At 37.9% G+C, this 17,278-nt stretch overlaps 12 non-coding genes across 12 annotated transcripts; all 12 read right to left on the minus strand.

Moving 5' to 3' along the window:
• Positions 1–4,044: 4,044 nt before the first annotated feature.
• Positions 4,045–4,132, minus strand: TRNAL-UAA (transfer RNA leucine (anticodon UAA)). Its single transcript is given in 2 exon segments — positions 4,045–4,090; positions 4,096–4,132. It is a non-coding gene; the product is annotated as a tRNA-Leu (tRNA).
• Positions 4,133–4,580: 448 nt separating this feature from the next.
• Positions 4,581–4,663, minus strand: TRNAL-UAA (transfer RNA leucine (anticodon UAA)). Its single transcript has one exon. It is a non-coding gene; the product is annotated as a tRNA-Leu (tRNA).
• A 1,742-nt stretch (positions 4,664–6,405) lies between these two features.
• Positions 6,406–6,488, minus strand: TRNAL-UAA (transfer RNA leucine (anticodon UAA)). The gene has a single exon. It is a non-coding gene; the product is annotated as a tRNA-Leu (tRNA).
• Positions 6,489–7,670: 1,182 nt separating this feature from the next.
• On the minus strand, positions 7,671–7,758 carry TRNAL-UAA (transfer RNA leucine (anticodon UAA)). The gene is given in 2 exon segments: positions 7,671–7,716; positions 7,722–7,758. It is a non-coding gene; the product is annotated as a tRNA-Leu (tRNA).
• Positions 7,759–8,216: 458 nt separating this feature from the next.
• On the minus strand, positions 8,217–8,299 carry TRNAL-UAA (transfer RNA leucine (anticodon UAA)). Its single transcript has one exon. It is a non-coding gene; the product is annotated as a tRNA-Leu (tRNA).
• Positions 8,300–10,041: 1,742 nt separating this feature from the next.
• On the minus strand, positions 10,042–10,124 carry TRNAL-UAA (transfer RNA leucine (anticodon UAA)). Its single transcript has one exon. It is a non-coding gene; the product is annotated as a tRNA-Leu (tRNA).
• Positions 10,125–11,306: 1,182 nt separating this feature from the next.
• On the minus strand, positions 11,307–11,394 carry TRNAL-UAA (transfer RNA leucine (anticodon UAA)). The gene is given in 2 exon segments: positions 11,307–11,352; positions 11,358–11,394. It is a non-coding gene; the product is annotated as a tRNA-Leu (tRNA).
• A 299-nt stretch (positions 11,395–11,693) lies between these two features.
• On the minus strand, positions 11,694–11,776 carry TRNAL-UAA (transfer RNA leucine (anticodon UAA)). The gene has a single exon. It is a non-coding gene; the product is annotated as a tRNA-Leu (tRNA).
• A 1,742-nt stretch (positions 11,777–13,518) lies between these two features.
• Positions 13,519–13,601, minus strand: TRNAL-UAA (transfer RNA leucine (anticodon UAA)). The gene has a single exon. It is a non-coding gene; the product is annotated as a tRNA-Leu (tRNA).
• A 1,182-nt stretch (positions 13,602–14,783) lies between these two features.
• On the minus strand, positions 14,784–14,866 carry TRNAL-UAA (transfer RNA leucine (anticodon UAA)). The gene has a single exon. It is a non-coding gene; the product is annotated as a tRNA-Leu (tRNA).
• A 458-nt stretch (positions 14,867–15,324) lies between these two features.
• TRNAL-UAA (transfer RNA leucine (anticodon UAA)) lies at positions 15,325–15,407 on the minus strand. Its single transcript has one exon. It is a non-coding gene; the product is annotated as a tRNA-Leu (tRNA).
• Positions 15,408–17,149: 1,742 nt separating this feature from the next.
• TRNAL-UAA (transfer RNA leucine (anticodon UAA)) lies at positions 17,150–17,232 on the minus strand. Its single transcript has one exon. It is a non-coding gene; the product is annotated as a tRNA-Leu (tRNA).
• Between the last annotated feature and the right edge of the window lie 46 nt (positions 17,233–17,278).

A 17,278-nucleotide genomic window follows, 5' to 3' on the forward strand; every position in this document is an offset into this window, starting at 1 on the left:
CTTTGACTGTTACTTATTACATAAGTCTGGTAATTGTTTTTTTTTTTTAAGTATGATACTTATATTTCTATTCCTCACAAGTAAGGCTCTTATGAATAAAAAGTTTTATAATAATTCCATATTTGTTTAAAGACATTAATTTTCACCACATTTCGAACTGCTCATCTATCAAGACTGTCCTTTCTTTTGAATGATTACAAGCAACATTTGTAGATAGTCGCTATCATTCTTTTTTGCCCTGTCACATGTCAAGGATTTTGTGGAACAAGTATGGTGGTTTACAAATGCAAGCAACATCAACTTTTGTACATGTCCTTAAAAAATAAAGTTATACCTTGTACATATTTAGGAATCTGAAATTAACATGCATACCAGAATTGGGGTTTGATCCCATGCAGATATATATCCATTGGATCTTAAGTCAAATGCCTTAACAATGCAGCCATCCTGGTGTAGTGCCCAGGAGCTTTTCATGGCAAATACTAATGCACTATTCATGTTAATTATGATGTGCATGGTTAACTTTGTACTGTTTGGAGTTTAAAATATTACATAACTGGGTATTTTAATGGATATTAGGATGTCATTGTTAACTTACGTTATATAAAATCAGTTTCTTTGGAGAAAATGGATTGAAAATATTTTTTTTATCAAAGTACTGTAGCTTAAGTTATTGACTTTCACCATAGTTTGAAAGTTTTCCCTAATTGACAAATTCTTCATCATTTGGTTAGCTGAAATTGAAATACAAACCAGAAGTGGGGATCTATCCCATGCAGATGAAAATCCATTGAATCTTAAGTCCAACACCTTAACCACTCAGCCATCCTGATGTGAGGCTTTTGACATTTTCATGGCAAATACTTTTGCAAAGCATGGGACCCAGTTAAAAGGCTTCCAAGCGGGATCCTGGCTATCATAATACTGACACCATAATCGTACCCACCAGCCATAATAATGGCACCAAAATGCCAACAGAGGTGGGATTAACAGCATGAAAATACTGACACCTAGAATTCTGAATGTCCTCTCAGCAGGATGTAATCTTGTCCTGCCACGGGGAGGGGAGAGGTTAGGTTTAGGCATTAGAAACATAGAAACATAGAATTTGTCGGCAGATAAGAACCACTTGGCCCATCTAGTCTGCCCCTTTTTTTTTTTTATATATTATTTTTTTTTTTATCACTAACCTTATTTGTTCCTTATTTCTTTGTAAGGATATCCTTATGTCTATCCCATGCATGTTTAAATTGCTCTACTGTCTTAGCCTCTACCACCTCTGATGGGAGGCTATTCCACTTGTCCACTACCCTTTCTGTGAAATAATTTTTCCGCAAATTTCCCCTGAACCTCCCCCCCTCCAGTCTCAGTGCATGTCCTCGTGTCCTATTGCTTCTCTTCATTTGGAGAATGTTTCCCTCCTGGACTTTGTTAAAACCCTTCATATATTTGAAAGTTTCTATCATGTCCCCCCTTTCTCTTCTCTGCTCCAAACTATACATATTGAGATTTCTTAGTCTTTCTGGGTATGTTTTGTGATGTAGGCCATGCACCATTTTAGTTGCCCTCCTTTGTACAGTTTCTAATGTATTAATATCCTTTTGAAGATATGGCCTCCAGAACTGAATACAGTATTCTAGATGAGGCCGTACCAATGACCTATACAGTGGCATTATTACTTCTTTCTTTCTGCTGCTGATTCCTCTCCCAATGCAGCCAAGCATCTGACTAGCCTTCCTCATTGCCTTGTTACATTGCTTACCTGCCTTTAAGTCATCTGAAATAGTGACTCCTAGATCCCTTTCCTCCTCAGTAGTTTCCAGTATAGTGCCATTAATACTGTATTTAGCTTTAGGATTTTTGAGACCCAAGTGCATGATTTTGCATTTTTTGGCATTAAACTGTAATTGCCAGACTCTTGACCATTCCTCTAGTCTACCTAGATCCTCAATCATTTGTTTTACCCCACCTGGTGTGTCTACCCTGTTGCATACCTTTGTGTCATCTGCAAAAAGGCATACTTTCCCTTTAATCCCATTTGCAATGTCACCAATAAAGATATTGAAAAGCACTGGTCCAAGTACAGATCCCTGGGGTACTCCACTGGTAACATTTCCCTCCTGTGAATGCACTCCATTTACCACAACTCTCTGTTTTCTATCCTTCAACCAAGATCTTATCCATTCAATAATCCTAATATCCAATCCCAAACTTTCAAGTTTATTTAGCAGTCTGCGATGTGGAACTGTGTCAAAAGCCTTACTAAAGTCAAGATAAGCTATATCCATGGCTCCACCTTTATCCATCACTTTAGTCACACAATCAAAAAAGTCAATAAGATTTGTTTGACATGATCTTCCCCCAGTGAATCCATGCTGTTTGGGATCCAGTAAATTGCCGGATTTGAGATGATCTACAACTCTTTCTTTTAAGAGTGTTTCCATCAATTTCCCTACTACTGATGTAAGACTCACTGGTCTGTAGTTGTTTGCCTCTTCCTTGCTTCCACTTTTGTGCAGTGGGACTACGTTTGCTCTTTTCCAGTCCCCTGGAATTTCTCCTATAGCTAATGACTGGAAGGGGGGTTACGGTGTAGGGACAGGTAGGTTAGAGTTAGGTACCAGGGAGGGAGGGTTTGGTTTAGTCACTTAGAAGAGGAGGTTATTGTTAGACACCAAGCAGGGAGCATTAGCTTTAGGCATTGGGGAATGGAGGGTTAGTGTTAGGCATCCCGGGGAGGGTAAGGTTTAGGCACCCAAGGAGAGGGTGTAAGGTTTAGACACCCAAAAGGGAGGATTAGGGTTAGGGCAGGGAACATGGAAGGGTTATGGTATTAACTGCAGGGCTGTCAGGATTTTAATGGTCAGGTTGCTGATGTCGGTATTCTGACCATAGGCATCCATTGCATATTTATTTTCCTGTGCATTGTTAACTTTGAACCGCTTGGATTTTAAAATATTACATAACTTTTGGTATTTTAATGGATATTATGATATCATTGTTTCTTTTCTTCATAGAAAGCCAGGTTCTTTGAAAAAATGGATTGAAAATATTTTTTTTATTAAAGTACTGTAGCTTAAGTTATTGACTTTCACCATAGTTTGAAAGTTTTCCCTAATTGACAAATTCTTCCTCATTTGGTTAGCTGAAATTGAAATACAAACCAGAAGTGGGGATCTATCCCATGCAGATGTAAATCCATTGAATCTTAAGTCCAACACCTTAACCTCTCGGCCATCCTGATGTGAGGCTTTTGACATTTTCATGGCAAATACTTTTGCAAAGCATGGTACGCAGTTAAAAGGCTTCCGTGCGGGATCCTGGCTATCATAATACTGACACCATAATCGTACCCACCAGCCATAATAACAGCACCAAAATGCCAACAGAGGTGGAATTAACAGCATGAAAATACTGACACCTAGAATTCTGAATGTCCTCTCAGCAGGATGTAATCTTGTCCTGCCACGGGGAGGGGGGAGGTTAGGTTTAGGCATTAGAAGGGGTGTTGCGGTGTAGGGACAGGTAGGTTAGAGTTAGGTACCAGGGAGGGAGGCTTTGGTTTAGTCACTTAGAAGAGGAGGTTAGTGTTAGACACCAAGCAGGGAGCATTAGCTTTAGGCATTGGGGAATGGAGGGTTAGTGTCAGGCATCCCGGGGAGGGTAAGGTTTAGGCACCCAAAAGGGAGGATTAGGGTTAGGGCAGGGAACATGGAAGGGTTATGGTATTAACTGCAGGGCTGTCAGGATTTTAATGGTCAGGTTGCTGATGTCGGTATTCTGACCATAGGCATTCAGTCCATCAGGATTACATTCTGAACCCCATTGCATATGTATATGTTAATGTGCATGGTCAACTTTTATGCAAACTTTGTACTGTTTGGAGTCTAAATTATTACATAAGTTTATTTGCACTGTCACATTTCAATGCTTTTGTGGAACATGTATGGTAGTTTACAAATGTAAACAAAATGACTCTTGTACATTTCCCTATTCGATTATATTGTTCCTTGTACATATTTAGGAATCCGAAATTAAAATACATACCAGAATTGGGGTTCGAACCCACGCGGATATATATCCATTGGATCTTATCTTAAGTCCAATGCCTTAACCACTCGGCCATCCTGGTATGTTGTCCTGGGTATTTTCAATGCAAATACTATTGCACTATTCATGTTTATTTTCCTGTGCATTGTTAACTTTGAACCGCTTGGAGTTTAAAATATTACATAACTTTTAATATTTTAATGGATATTATGATATCATTGTTTCTTTTCTTCATAGAAAGCCAGGTTCTTTGAAAAAATGGATTGAAAATATTTTTTTAGCAATGTAATTTAAGTTAATGATTTTCACAGAATTTTGAGAGTTTTCCCTAATTGCCGAAATCTTCATCATAAATATTTAGTAGAGATGAGCGGATACGGTTTTACTCGGTTTTACTCGGTTCTCAAAACCGAATCTTATTGGTTCACGGATGTCACGTGTTTTGGATAGCCAATAAGATTCGGTTTTGAGAACCGAGTAAAACCGAATCCGCTCATCTCTAATATTTAGTTAGCTGAAATTAAAATGCATACCAGAAGTGGGGATCGAACCCACGCGGATATGTATCCATTGGATCTTAAGTCCAACGCCTTAACCACTCGGCCATCCTGGTTTGATTTACATGTCAAATACTATTGCAAAGCATATGTATCTTTTAATTTGCATGGGCAATTATTCAGCAAACTTTATACTGCTTTGACTGTTACTTATTACATAAGTCTGGTAATTGTTTTTTTTTTTAAAGTATGATACTTATATTTCTATTCCTCACAAGTAAGGCTCTTATGAATAAAAAGTTTTATAATAATTCCATATTTGTTTAAAGACATTAATTTTCACCACATTTCGAACTGCTCATCTATCAAGACTGTCCTTTCTTTTGAATGATTACAAGCAACATTTGTAGATAGTCGCTATCATTCTTTTTTGCCCTGTCACATGTCAAGGATTTTGTGGAACAAGTATGGTGGTTTACAAATGCAAGCAACATCAACTTTTGTACATGTCCTTAAAAAATAAAGTTATACCTTGTACATATTTAGGAATCTGAAATTAACATGCATACCAGAATTGGGGTTTGATCCCATGCAGATATATATCCATTGGATCTTAAGTCAAATGCCTTAACAATGCAGCCATCCTGGTGTAGTGCCCAGGAGCTTTTCATGGCAAATACTAATGCACTATTCATGTTAATTATGATGTGCATGGTTAACTTTGTACTGTTTGGAGTTTAAAATATTACATAACTGGGTATTTTAATGGATATTAGGATGTCATTGTTAACTTACGTTATATAAAATCAGTTTCTTTGGAGAAAATGGATTGAAAATATTTTTTTTATCAAAGTACTGTAGCTTAAGTTATTGACTTTCACCATAGTTTGAAAGTTTTCCCTAATTGACAAATTCTTCATCATTTGGTTAGCTGAAATTGAAATACAAACCAGAAGTGGGGATCTATCCCATGCAGATGAAAATCCATTGAATCTTAAGTCCAACACCTTAACCACTCAGCCATCCTGATGTGAGGCTTTTGACATTTTCATGGCAAATACTTTTGCAAAGCATGGGACCCAGTTAAAAGGCTTCCAAGCGGGATTCTGGCTATCATAATACTGACACCATAATCGTACCCACCAGCCATAATAATGGCACCAAAATGCCAACAGAGGTGGGATTAACAGCATGAAAATACTGACACCTAGAATTCTGAATGTCCTCTCAGCAGGATGTAATCTTGTCCTGCCACGGGGAGGGGAGAGGTTAGGTTTAGGCATTAGAAGGGGGGTTACGGTGTAGGGACAGGTAGGTTAGAGTTAGGTACCAGGGAGGGAGGGTTTGGTTTAGTCACTTAGAAGAGGAGGTTATTGTTAGACACCAAGCAGGGAGCATTAGCTTTAGGCATTGGGGAATGGAGGGTTAGTGTTAGGCATCCCGGGGAGGGTAAGGTTTAGGCACCCAAGGAGAGGGTGTAAGGTTTAGACACCCAAAAGGGAGGATTAGGGTTAGGGCAGGGAACATGGAAGGGTTATGGTATTAACTGCAGGGCTGTCAGGATTTTAATGGTCAGGTTGCTGATGTCGGTATTCTGACCATAGGCATCCAGTCCATCAGGATTACATTCTGAACCCCATTGCATATGTATATGTTAATGTGCATGGTCAACTTTTATGCAAACTTTGTTCTGTTTGGAGTCTAAATTATTACATAAGTTTATTTGCACTGTCACATTTCAATGCTTTTGTGGAACATGTATGGTAGTTTACAAATGTAAACAAAATGACTCTTGTACATTTCCCTATTCGATTATATTGTTCCTTGTACATATTTAGGAATCCGAAATTAAAATACATACCAGAAGTGTGGTTCAAACCAACGCGGATATATATCCATTGGATCTTAAGTCCAACGCCTTAACCACTCGGCCATCCTGGTATGTTGCCCTGGGTATTTTCAATGCAAATACTATTGCACTATTCATGTTCATTTTCCTGTGCATTGTTAACTTTGAACCGCTTGGATTTTAAAATATTACATAACTTTTGGTATTTTAATGGATATTATGATATCATTGTTTCTTTTCTTCATAGAAAGCCAGGTTCTTTGAAAAAATGGATTGAAAATATTTTTTTTATTAAAGTACTGTAGCTTAAGTTATTGACTTTCACCATAGTTTGAAAGTTTTCCCTAATTGACAAATTCTTCCTCATTTGGTTAGCTGAAATTGAAATACAAACCAGAAGTGGGGATCTATCCCATGCAGATGTAAATCCATTGAATCTTAAGTCCAACACCTTAACCTCTCGGCCATCCTGATGTGAGGCTTTTGACATTTTCATGGCAAATACTTTTGCAAAGCATGGTACGCAGTTAAAAGGCTTCCGTGCGGGATCCTGGCTATCATAATACTGACACCATAATCGTACCCACCAGCCATAATAACAGCACCAAAATGCCAACAGAGGTGGAATTAACAGCATGAAAATACTGACACCTAGAATTCTGAATGTCCTCTCAGCAGGATGTAATCTTGTCCTGCCACGGGGAGGGGGGAGGTTAGGTTTAGGCATTAGAAGGGGTGTTGCGGTGTAGGGACAGGTAGGTTAGAGTTAGGTACCAGGGAGGGAGGCTTTGGTTTAGTCACTTAGAAGAGGAGGTTAGTGTTAGACACCAAGCAGGGAGCATTAGCTTTAGGCATTGGGGAATGGAGGGTTAGTGTCAGGCATCCCGGGGAGGGTAAGGTTTAGGCACCCAAAAGGGAGGATTAGGGTTAGGGCAGGGAACATGGAAGGGTTATGGTATTAACTGCAGGGCTGTCAGGATTTTAATGGTCAGGTTGCTGATGTCGGTATTCTGACCATAGGCATTCAGTCCATCAGGATTACATTCTGAACCCCATTGCATATGTATATGTTAATGTGCATGGTCAACTTTTATGCAAACTTTGTACTGTTTGGAGTCTAAATTATTACATAAGTTTATTTGCACTGTCACATTTCAATGCTTTTGTGGAACATGTATGGTAGTTTACAAATGTAAACAAAATGACTCTTGTACATTTCCCTATTCGATTATATTGTTCCTTGTACATATTTAGGAATCCGAAATTAAAATACATACCAGAATTGGGGTTCGAACCCACGCGGATATATATCCATTGGATCTTATCTTAAGTCCAATGCCTTAACCACTCGGCCATCCTGGTATGTTGTCCTGGGTATTTTCAATGCAAATACTATTGCACTATTCATGTTTATTTTCCTGTGCATTGTTAACTTTGAACCGCTTGGAGTTTAAAATATTACATAACTTTTAATATTTTAATGGATATTATGATATCATTGTTTCTTTTCTTCATAGAAAGCCAGGTTCTTTGAAAAAATGGATTGAAAATATTTTTTTAGCAATGTAATTTAAGTTAATGATTTTCACAGAATTTTGAGAGTTTTCCCTAATTGCCGAAATCTTCATCATAAATATTTAGTAGAGATGAGCGGATTCGGTTTTACTCGGTTTTACTCGGTTCTCAAAACCGAATCTTATTGGTTCACGGATGTCACGTGTTTTGGATAGCCAATAAGATTCGGTTTTGAGAACCGAGTAAAACCGAGTAAAACCGAATCCGCTCATCTCTAATATTTAGTTAGCTGAAATTAAAATGCATACCAGAAGTGGGGATCGAACCCACGCGGATATGTATCCATTGGATCTTAAGTCCAACGCCTTAACCACTCGGCCATCCTGGTTTGATTTACATGTCAAACACTATTGCAAAGCATATGTATCTTTTAATTTGCATGGGCAATTATTCAGCAAACTTTATACTGCTTTGACTGTTACTTATTACATAAGTCTGGTAATTGTTTTTTTTTTTAAAGTATGATACTTATATTTCTATTCCTCACAAGTAAGGCTCTTATGAATAAAAAGTTTTATAATAATTCCATATTTGTTTAAAGACATTAATTTTCACCACATTTCGAACTGCTCATCTATCAAGACTGTCCTTTCTTTTGAATGATTACAAGCAACATTTGTAGATAGTCGCTATCATTCTTTTTTGCCCTGTCACATGTCAAGGATTTTGTGGAACAAGTATGGTGGTTTACAAATGCAAGCAACATCAACTTTTGTACATGTCCTTAAAAAATAAAGTTATACCTTGTACATATTTAGGAATCTGAAATTAACATGCATACCAGAATTGGGGTTTGATCCCATGCAGATATATATCCATTGGATCTTAAGTCAAATGCCTTAACAATGCAGCCATCCTGGTGTAGTGCCCAGGAGCTTTTCATGGCAAATACTAATGCACTATTCATGTTAATTATGATGTGCATGGTTAACTTTGTACTGTTTGGAGTTTAAAATATTACATAACTGGGTATTTTAATGGATATTAGGATGTCATTGTTAACTTACGTTATATAAAATCAGTTTCTTTGGAGAAAATGGATTGAAAATATTTTTTTTATCAAAGTACTGTAGCTTAAGTTATTGACTTTCACCATAGTTTGAAAGTTTTCCCTAATTGACAAATTCTTCATCATTTGGTTAGCTGAAATTGAAATACAAACCAGAAGTGGGGATCTATCCCATGCAGATGAAAATCCATTGAATCTTAAGTCCAACACCTTAACCACTCAGCCATCCTGATGTGAGGCTTTTGACATTTTCATGGCAAATACTTTTGCAAAGCATGGGACCCAGTTAAAAGGCTTCCAAGCGGGATTCTGGCTATCATAATACTGACACCATAATCGTACCCACCAGCCATAATAATGGCACCAAAATGCCAACAGAGGTGGGATTAACAGCATGAAAATACTGACACCTAGAATTCTGAATGTCCTCTCAGCAGGATGTAATCTTGTCCTGCCACGGGGAGGGGAGAGGTTAGGTTTAGGCATTAGAAGGGGGGTTACGGTGTAGGGACAGGTAGGTTAGAGTTAGGTACCAGGGAGGGAGGGTTTGGTTTAGTCACTTAGAAGAGGAGGTTATTGTTAGACACCAAGCAGGGAGCATTAGCTTTAGGCATTGGGGAATGGAGGGTTAGTGTTAGGCATCCCGGGGAGGGTAAGGTTTAGGCACCCAAGGAGAGGGTGTAAGGTTTAGACACCCAAAAGGGAGGATTAGGGTTAGGGCAGGGAACATGGAAGGGTTATGGTATTAACTGCAGGGCTGTCAGGATTTTAATGGTCAGGTTGCTGATGTCGGTATTCTGACCATAGGCATCCAGTCCATCAGGATTACATTCTGAACCCCATTGCATATGTATATGTTAATGTGCATGGTCAACTTTTATGCAAACTTTGTTCTGTTTGGAGTCTAAATTATTACATAAGTTTATTTGCACTGTCACATTTCAATGCTTTTGTGGAACATGTATGGTAGTTTACAAATGTAAACAAAATGACTCTTGTACATTTCCCTATTCGATTATATTGTTCCTTGTACATATTTAGGAATCCGAAATTAAAATACATACCAGAAGTGTGGTTCAAACCAACGCGGATATATATCCATTGGATCTTAAGTCCAACGCCTTAACCACTCGGCCATCCTGGTATGTTGCCCTGGGTATTTTCAATGCAAATACTATTGCACTATTCATGTTCATTTTCCTGTGCATTGTTAACTTTGAACCGCTTGGATTTTAAAATATTACATAACTTTTGGTATTTTAATGGATATTATGATATCATTGTTTCTTTTCTTCATAGAAAGCCAGGTTCTTTGAAAAAATGGATTGAAAATATTTTTTTTATTAAAGTACTGTAGCTTAAGTTATTGACTTTCACCATAGTTTGAAAGTTTTCCCTAATTGACAAATTCTTCCTCATTTGGTTAGCTGAAATTGAAATACAAACCAGAAGTGGGGATCTATCCCATGCAGATGTAAATCCATTGAATCTTAAGTCCAACACCTTAACCACTCGGCCATCCTGATTTGAGGCTTTTGACATTTTCATGGCAAATACTTTTGCAAAGCATGGTACCCAGTTAAAAGGCTTCCGTGCGGGATCCTGGCTATCATAATACTGACACCATAATCGTACCCACCAGCCATAATAACAGCACCAAAATGCCAACAGAGGTGGAATTAACAGCATGAAAATACTGACACCTAGAATTCTGAATGTCCTCTCAGCAGGATGTAATCTTGTCCTGCCACGGGGAGGGGGGAGGTTAGGTTTAGGCATTAGAAGGGGTGTTGCGGTGTAGGGACAGGTAGGTTAGAGTTAGGTACCAGGGAGGGAGGCTTTGGTTTAGTCACTTAGAAGAGGAGGTTAGTGTTAGACACCAAGCAGGGAGCATTAGCTTTAGGCATTGGGGAATGGAGGGTTAGTGTCAGGCATCCCGGGGAGGGTAAGGTTTAGGCACCCAAAAGGGAGGATTAGGGTTAGGGCAGGGAACATGGAAGGGTTATGGTATTAACTGCAGGGCTGTCAGGATTTTAATGGTCAGGTTGCTGATGTCGGTATTCTGACCATAGGCATCCAGTCCATCAGGATTACATTCTGAACCCCATTGCATATGTATATGTTAATGTGCATGGTCAACTTTTATGCAAACTTTGTACTGTTTGGAGTCTAAATTATTACATAAGTTTATTTGCACTGTCACATTTCAATGCTTTTGTGGAACATGTATGGTAGTTTACAAATGTAAACAAAATGACTCTTGTACATTTCCCTATTCGATTATATTGTTCCTTGTACATATTTAGGAATCCGAAATTAAAATACATACCAGAATTGGGGTTCGAACCCACGCGGATATATATCCATTGGATCTTATCTTAAGTCCAATGCCTTAACCACTCGGCCATCCTGGTATGTTGTCCTGGGTATTTTCAATGCAAATACTATTGCACTATTCATGTTTATTTTCCTGTGCATTGTTAACTTTGAACCGCTTGGAGTTTAAAATATTACATAACTTTTAATATTTTAATGGATATTATGATATCATTGTTTCTTTTCTTCATAGAAAGCCAGGTTCTTTGAAAAAATGGATTGAAAATATTTTTTTAGCAATGTAATTTAAGTTAATGATTTTCACAGAATTTTGAGAGTTTTCCCTAATTGCCGAAATCTTCATCATAAATATTTAGTTAGCTGAAATTAAAATGCATACCAGAAGTAGGGATCGAACCCACGCGGATATGTATCCATTGGATCTTAAGTCCAACGCCTTAACCACTCGGCCATCCTGGTTTGATTTACATGTCAAATACTATTGCAAAGCATATGTATCTTTTAATTTGCATGGGCAATTATTCAGCAAACTTTATACTGCTTTGACTGTTACTTATTACATAAGTCTGGTAATTGTTTTTTTTTTTAAAGTATGATACTTATATTTCTATTCCTCACAAGTAAGGCTCTTATGAATAAAAAGTTTTATAATAATTCCATATTTGTTTAAAGACATTAATTTTCACCACATTTCGAACTGCTCATCTATCAAGACTGTCCTTTCTTTTGAATGATTACAAGCAACATTTGTAGATAGTCGCTATCATTCTTTTTTGCCCTGTCACATGTCAAGGATTTTGTGGAACAAGTATGGTGGTTTACAAATGCAAGCAACATCAACTTTTGTACATGTCCTTAAAAAATAAAGTTATACCTTGTACATATTTAGGAATCTGAAATTAACATGCATACCAGAATTGGGGTTTGATCCCATGCAGATATATATCCATTGGATCTTAAGTCAAATGCCTTAACAATGCAGCCATCCTGGTGTAGTGCCCAGGAGCTTTTCATGGCAAATACTAATGCACTATTCATGTTAATTATGATGTGCATGGTTAACTTTGTACTGTTTGGAGTTTAAAATATTACATAACTGGGTATTTTAATGGATATTAGGATGTCATTGTTAACTTACGTTATATAAAATCAGTTTCTTTGGAGAAAATGGATTGAAAATATTTTTTTTATCAAAGTACTGTAGCTTAAGTTATTGACTTTCACCATAGTTTGAAAGTTTTCCCTAATTGACAAATTCTTCATCATTTGGTTAGCTGAAATTGAAATACAAACCAGAAGTGGGGATCTATCCCATGCAGATGAAAATCCATTGAATCTTAAGTCCAACACCTTAACCACTCAGCCATCCTGATGTGAGGCTTTTGACATTTTCATGGCAAATACTTTTGCAAAGCATGGGACCCAGTTAAAAGGCTTCCAAGCGGGATTCTGGCTATCATAATACTGACACCATAATCGTACCCACCAGCCATAATAATGGTACCAAAATGCCAACAGAGGTGGGATTAACAGCATGAAAATACTGACACCTAGAATTCTGAATGTCCTCTCAGCAGGATGTAATCTTGTCCTGCCACGGGGAGGGGAGAGGTTAGGTTTAGGCATTAGAAGGGGGGTTACGGTGTAGGGACAGGTAGGTTAGAGTTAGGTACCAGGGAGGGAGGGTTTGGTTTAGTCACTTAGAAGAGGAGGTTATTGTTAGACACCAAGCAGGGAGCATTAGCTTTAGGCATTGGGGAATGGAGGGTTAGTGTTAGGCATCCCGGGGAGGGTAAGGTTTAGGCACCCAAGGAGAGGGTGTAAGGTTTAGACACCCAAAAGGGAGGATTAGGGTTAGGGCAGGGAACATGGAAGGGTTATGGTATTAACTGCAGGGCTGTCAGGATTTTAATGGTCAGGTTGCTGATGTCGGTATTCTGACCATAGGCATCCAGTCCATCAGGATTACATTCTGAACCCCATTGCATATGTATATGTTAATGTGCATGGTCAACTTTTATGCAAACTTTGTTCTGTTTGGAGTCTAAATTATTACATAAGTTTATTTGCACTGTCACATTTCAATGCTTTTGTGGAACATGTATGGTAGTTTACAAATGTAAACAAAATGACTCTTGTACATTTCCCTATTCGATTATATTGTTTCTTGTACATATTTAGGAATCCGAAATTAAAATACATACCAGAAGTGTGGTTCAAACCAACGCGGATATATATCCATTGGATCTTAAGTCCAACGCCTTAACCACTCGGCCATCCTGGTATGTTGCCCTGGGTATTTTCAATGCAAATACTATTGCACTATTCATGTTCATTTTCCTGTGCATTGTTAACTTTGAACCGCTTGGATTTTAAAATATTACATAACTTTTGGTATTTTAATGGATATTATGATATCATTGTTTCTTTTCTTCATAGAAAGCCAGGTTCTTTGAAAAAATGGATTGAAAATATTTTTTTTATTAAAGTACTGTAGCTTAAGTTATTGACTTTCACCATAGTTTGAAAGTTTTCCCTAATTGACAAATTCTTCCTCATTTGGTTAGCTGAAATTGAAATACAAACCAGAAGTGGGGATCTATCCCATGCAGATGTAAATCCATTGAATCTTAAGTCCAACACCTTAACCACTCGGCCATCCTGATTTGAGGCTTTTGACATTTTCATGGCAAATACTTTTGCAAAGCATGGTACCCAGTTAAAAGGCTTCCGTGCGGGATCCTGGCTATCATAATACTGACACCATAATCGTACCCACCAGCCATAATAACAGCACCAAAATGCCAACAGAGGTGGAATTAACAGCATGAAAATACTGACACCTAGAATTCTGAATGTCCTCTCAGCAGGATGTAATCTTGTCCTGCCACGGGGAGGGGGGAGGTTAGATTTAGGCATTAGAAGGGGTGTTGCGGTGTAGGGACAGGTAGGTTAGAGTTAGGTACCAGGGAGGGAGGCTTTGGTTTAGTCACTTAGAAGAGGAGGTTAGTGTTAGACACCAAGCAGGGAGCATTAGCTTTAGGCATTGGGGAATGGAGGGTTAGTGTCAGGCATCCCGGGGAGGGTAAGGTTTAGGCACCCAAAAGGGAGGATTAGGGTTAGGGCAGGGAACATGGAAGGGTTATGGTATTAACTGCAGGGCTGTCAGGATTTTAATGGTCAGGTTGCTGATGTCGGTATTCTGACCATAGGCATCCAGTCCATCAGGATTACATTCTGAACCCCATTGCATATGTATATGTTAATGTGCATGGTCAACTTTTATGCAAACTTTGTACTGTTTGGAGTCTAAATTATTACATAAGTTTATTTGCACTGTCACATTTCAATGCTTTTGTGGAACATGTATGGTAGTTTACAAATGTAAACAAAATGACTCTTGTACATTTCCCTATTCGATTATATTGTTCCTTGTACATATTTAGGAATCCGAAATTAAAATACATACCAGAATTGGGGTTCGAACCCACACGGATATATATCCATTGGATCTTAAGTCCAATGCCTTAACCACTCGGCCATCCTGGTATGTTGTCCTGGGTATTTTCAATGCAAATACTATTGCACTATTCATGTTTATTTTCCTGTGCATTGTTAACTTTGAACCGCTTGGAGTTTAAAATATTACATAACTTTTGGTATTTTAATGGATATTATGATATCATTGTTTCTTTTCTTCATAGAAAGCCAGGTTCTTTGAAAAAATGGATTGAAAATATTTTTTTAGCAATGTAATTTAAGTTAATGATTTTCACAGAATTTTGAGAGTTTTCCCTAATTGCCGAAATCTTCATCATAAATATTTAGTAGAGATGAGCGGATTCGGTTTTACTCGGTTTTACTCGGTTCTCAAAACCGAATCTTATTGGTTCACGGATGTCACGTGTTTTGGATAGCCAATAAGATTCGGTTTTGAGAACCGAGTAAAACCGAGTAAAACCGAATCCGCTCATCTCTAATATTTAGTTAGCTGAAATTAAAATGCATACCAGAAGTAGGGATCGAACCCACGCGGATATGTATCCATTGGATCTTAAGTCCAACGCCTTAACCACTCGGCCATCCTGGTTTGATTTACATGTCAAATACTATTGCAAAGCATATGTATCTTTTAATTTGCATGGGCAATTATTCAGCAAACTTTATACTGCTTTGACTGTTACTTATTACATAAGTCTGGTAATTGTTTTTTTTTTTAAAGTATGATACTTATATTTCTATTCCTCACAAGTAAGGCTCTTATGAATAAAAAGTTTTATAATAATTCCATATTTGTTTAAAGACATTAATTTTCACCACATTTCGAACTGCTCATCTATCAAGACTGTCCTTTCTTTTGAATGATTACAAGCAACATTTGTAGATAGTCGCTATCATTCTTTTTTGCCCTGTCACATGTCAAGGATTTTGTGGAACAAGTATGGTGGTTTACAAATGCAAGCAACATCAACTTTTGTACATGTCCTTAAAAAATAAAGTTATACCTTGTACATATTTAGGAATCTGAAATTAACATGCATACCAGAATTGGGGTTTGATCCCATGCAGATATATATCCATTGGATTTTAAGTCAAATGCCTTAACAATGCAGCCATCCTGGTGTAGTGCCCAGGAGCTTTTCATGGCAAATACTAATGCACTATTCATGTTAATTATGATGTGCATGGTTAACTTTGTACTGTTTGGAGTTTAAAATATTACATAACTGGGTATTTTAATGGATATTAGGATGTCATTGTTAACTTACGTTATATAAAATCAGTTTCTTTGGAGAAAATGGATTGAAAATATTTTTTTTATCAAAGTACTGTAGCTTAAGTTATTGACTTTCACCATAGTTTGAAAGTTTTCCCTAATTGACAAATTCTTCATCATTTGGTTAGCTGAAATTGAAATACAAACCAGAAGTGGGGATCTATCCCATGCAGATGAAAATCCATTGAATCTTAAGTCCAACACCTTAACCACTCAGCCATCCTGATGTGAGGCTTTTGACATTTTCATGGCAAATACTTTTGCAAAGCATGGGACCCAGTTAAAAGGCTTCCAAGCGGGATTCTGGCTATCATAATACTGACACCATAATCGTACCCACCAGCCATAATAATGGCACCAAAATGCCAACAGAGGTGGGATTAACAGCATGAAAATACTGACACCTAGAATTCTGAATGTCCTCTCAGCAGGATGTAATCTTGTCCTGCCACGGGGAGGGGAGAGGTTAGGTTTAGGCATTAGAAGGGGGGTTACGGTGTAGGGACAGGTAGGTTAGAGTTAGGTACCAGGGAGGGAGGGTTTGGTTTAGTCACTTAGAAGAGGAGGTTATTGTTAGACACCAAGCAGGGAGCATTAGCTTTAGGCATTGGGGAATGGAGGGTTAGTGTTAGGCATCCCGGGGAGGGTAAGGTTTAGGCACCCAAGGAGAGGGTGTAAGGTTTAGACACCCAAAAGGGAGGATTAGGGTTAGGGCAGGGAACATGGAAGGGTTATGGTATTAACTGCAGGGCTGTCAGGATTTTAATGGTCAGGTTGCTGATGTCGGTATTCTGACCATAGGCATCCAGTCCATCAGGATTACATTCTGAACCCCATTGCATATGTATATGTTAATGTGCATGGTCAACTTTTATGCAAACTTTGTTCTGTTTGGAGTCTAAATTATTACATAAGTTTATTTGCACTGTCACATTTCAATGCTTTTGTGGAACATGTATGGTAGTTTACAAATGTAAACAAAATGACTCTTGTACATTTCCCTATTCGATTATATTGTTCCTTGTACATATTTAGGAATCCGAAATTAAAATACATACCAGAAGTGTGGTTCAAACCAACGTGGATATATATCCATTGGATCTTAAGTCCAACGCCTTAACCACTCGGCCATCCTGGTATGTTGCCCTGGGTATTTTCAATGCAAATACTATTGCACTATTCAT

The sequence above is a fragment of the Pseudophryne corroboree genome, chromosome 4, assembly GCF_028390025.1.
Source record: "Pseudophryne corroboree isolate aPseCor3 chromosome 4, aPseCor3.hap2, whole genome shotgun sequence".
Taxonomy (NCBI): Eukaryota; Metazoa; Chordata; class Amphibia; order Anura; family Myobatrachidae; genus Pseudophryne; species Pseudophryne corroboree.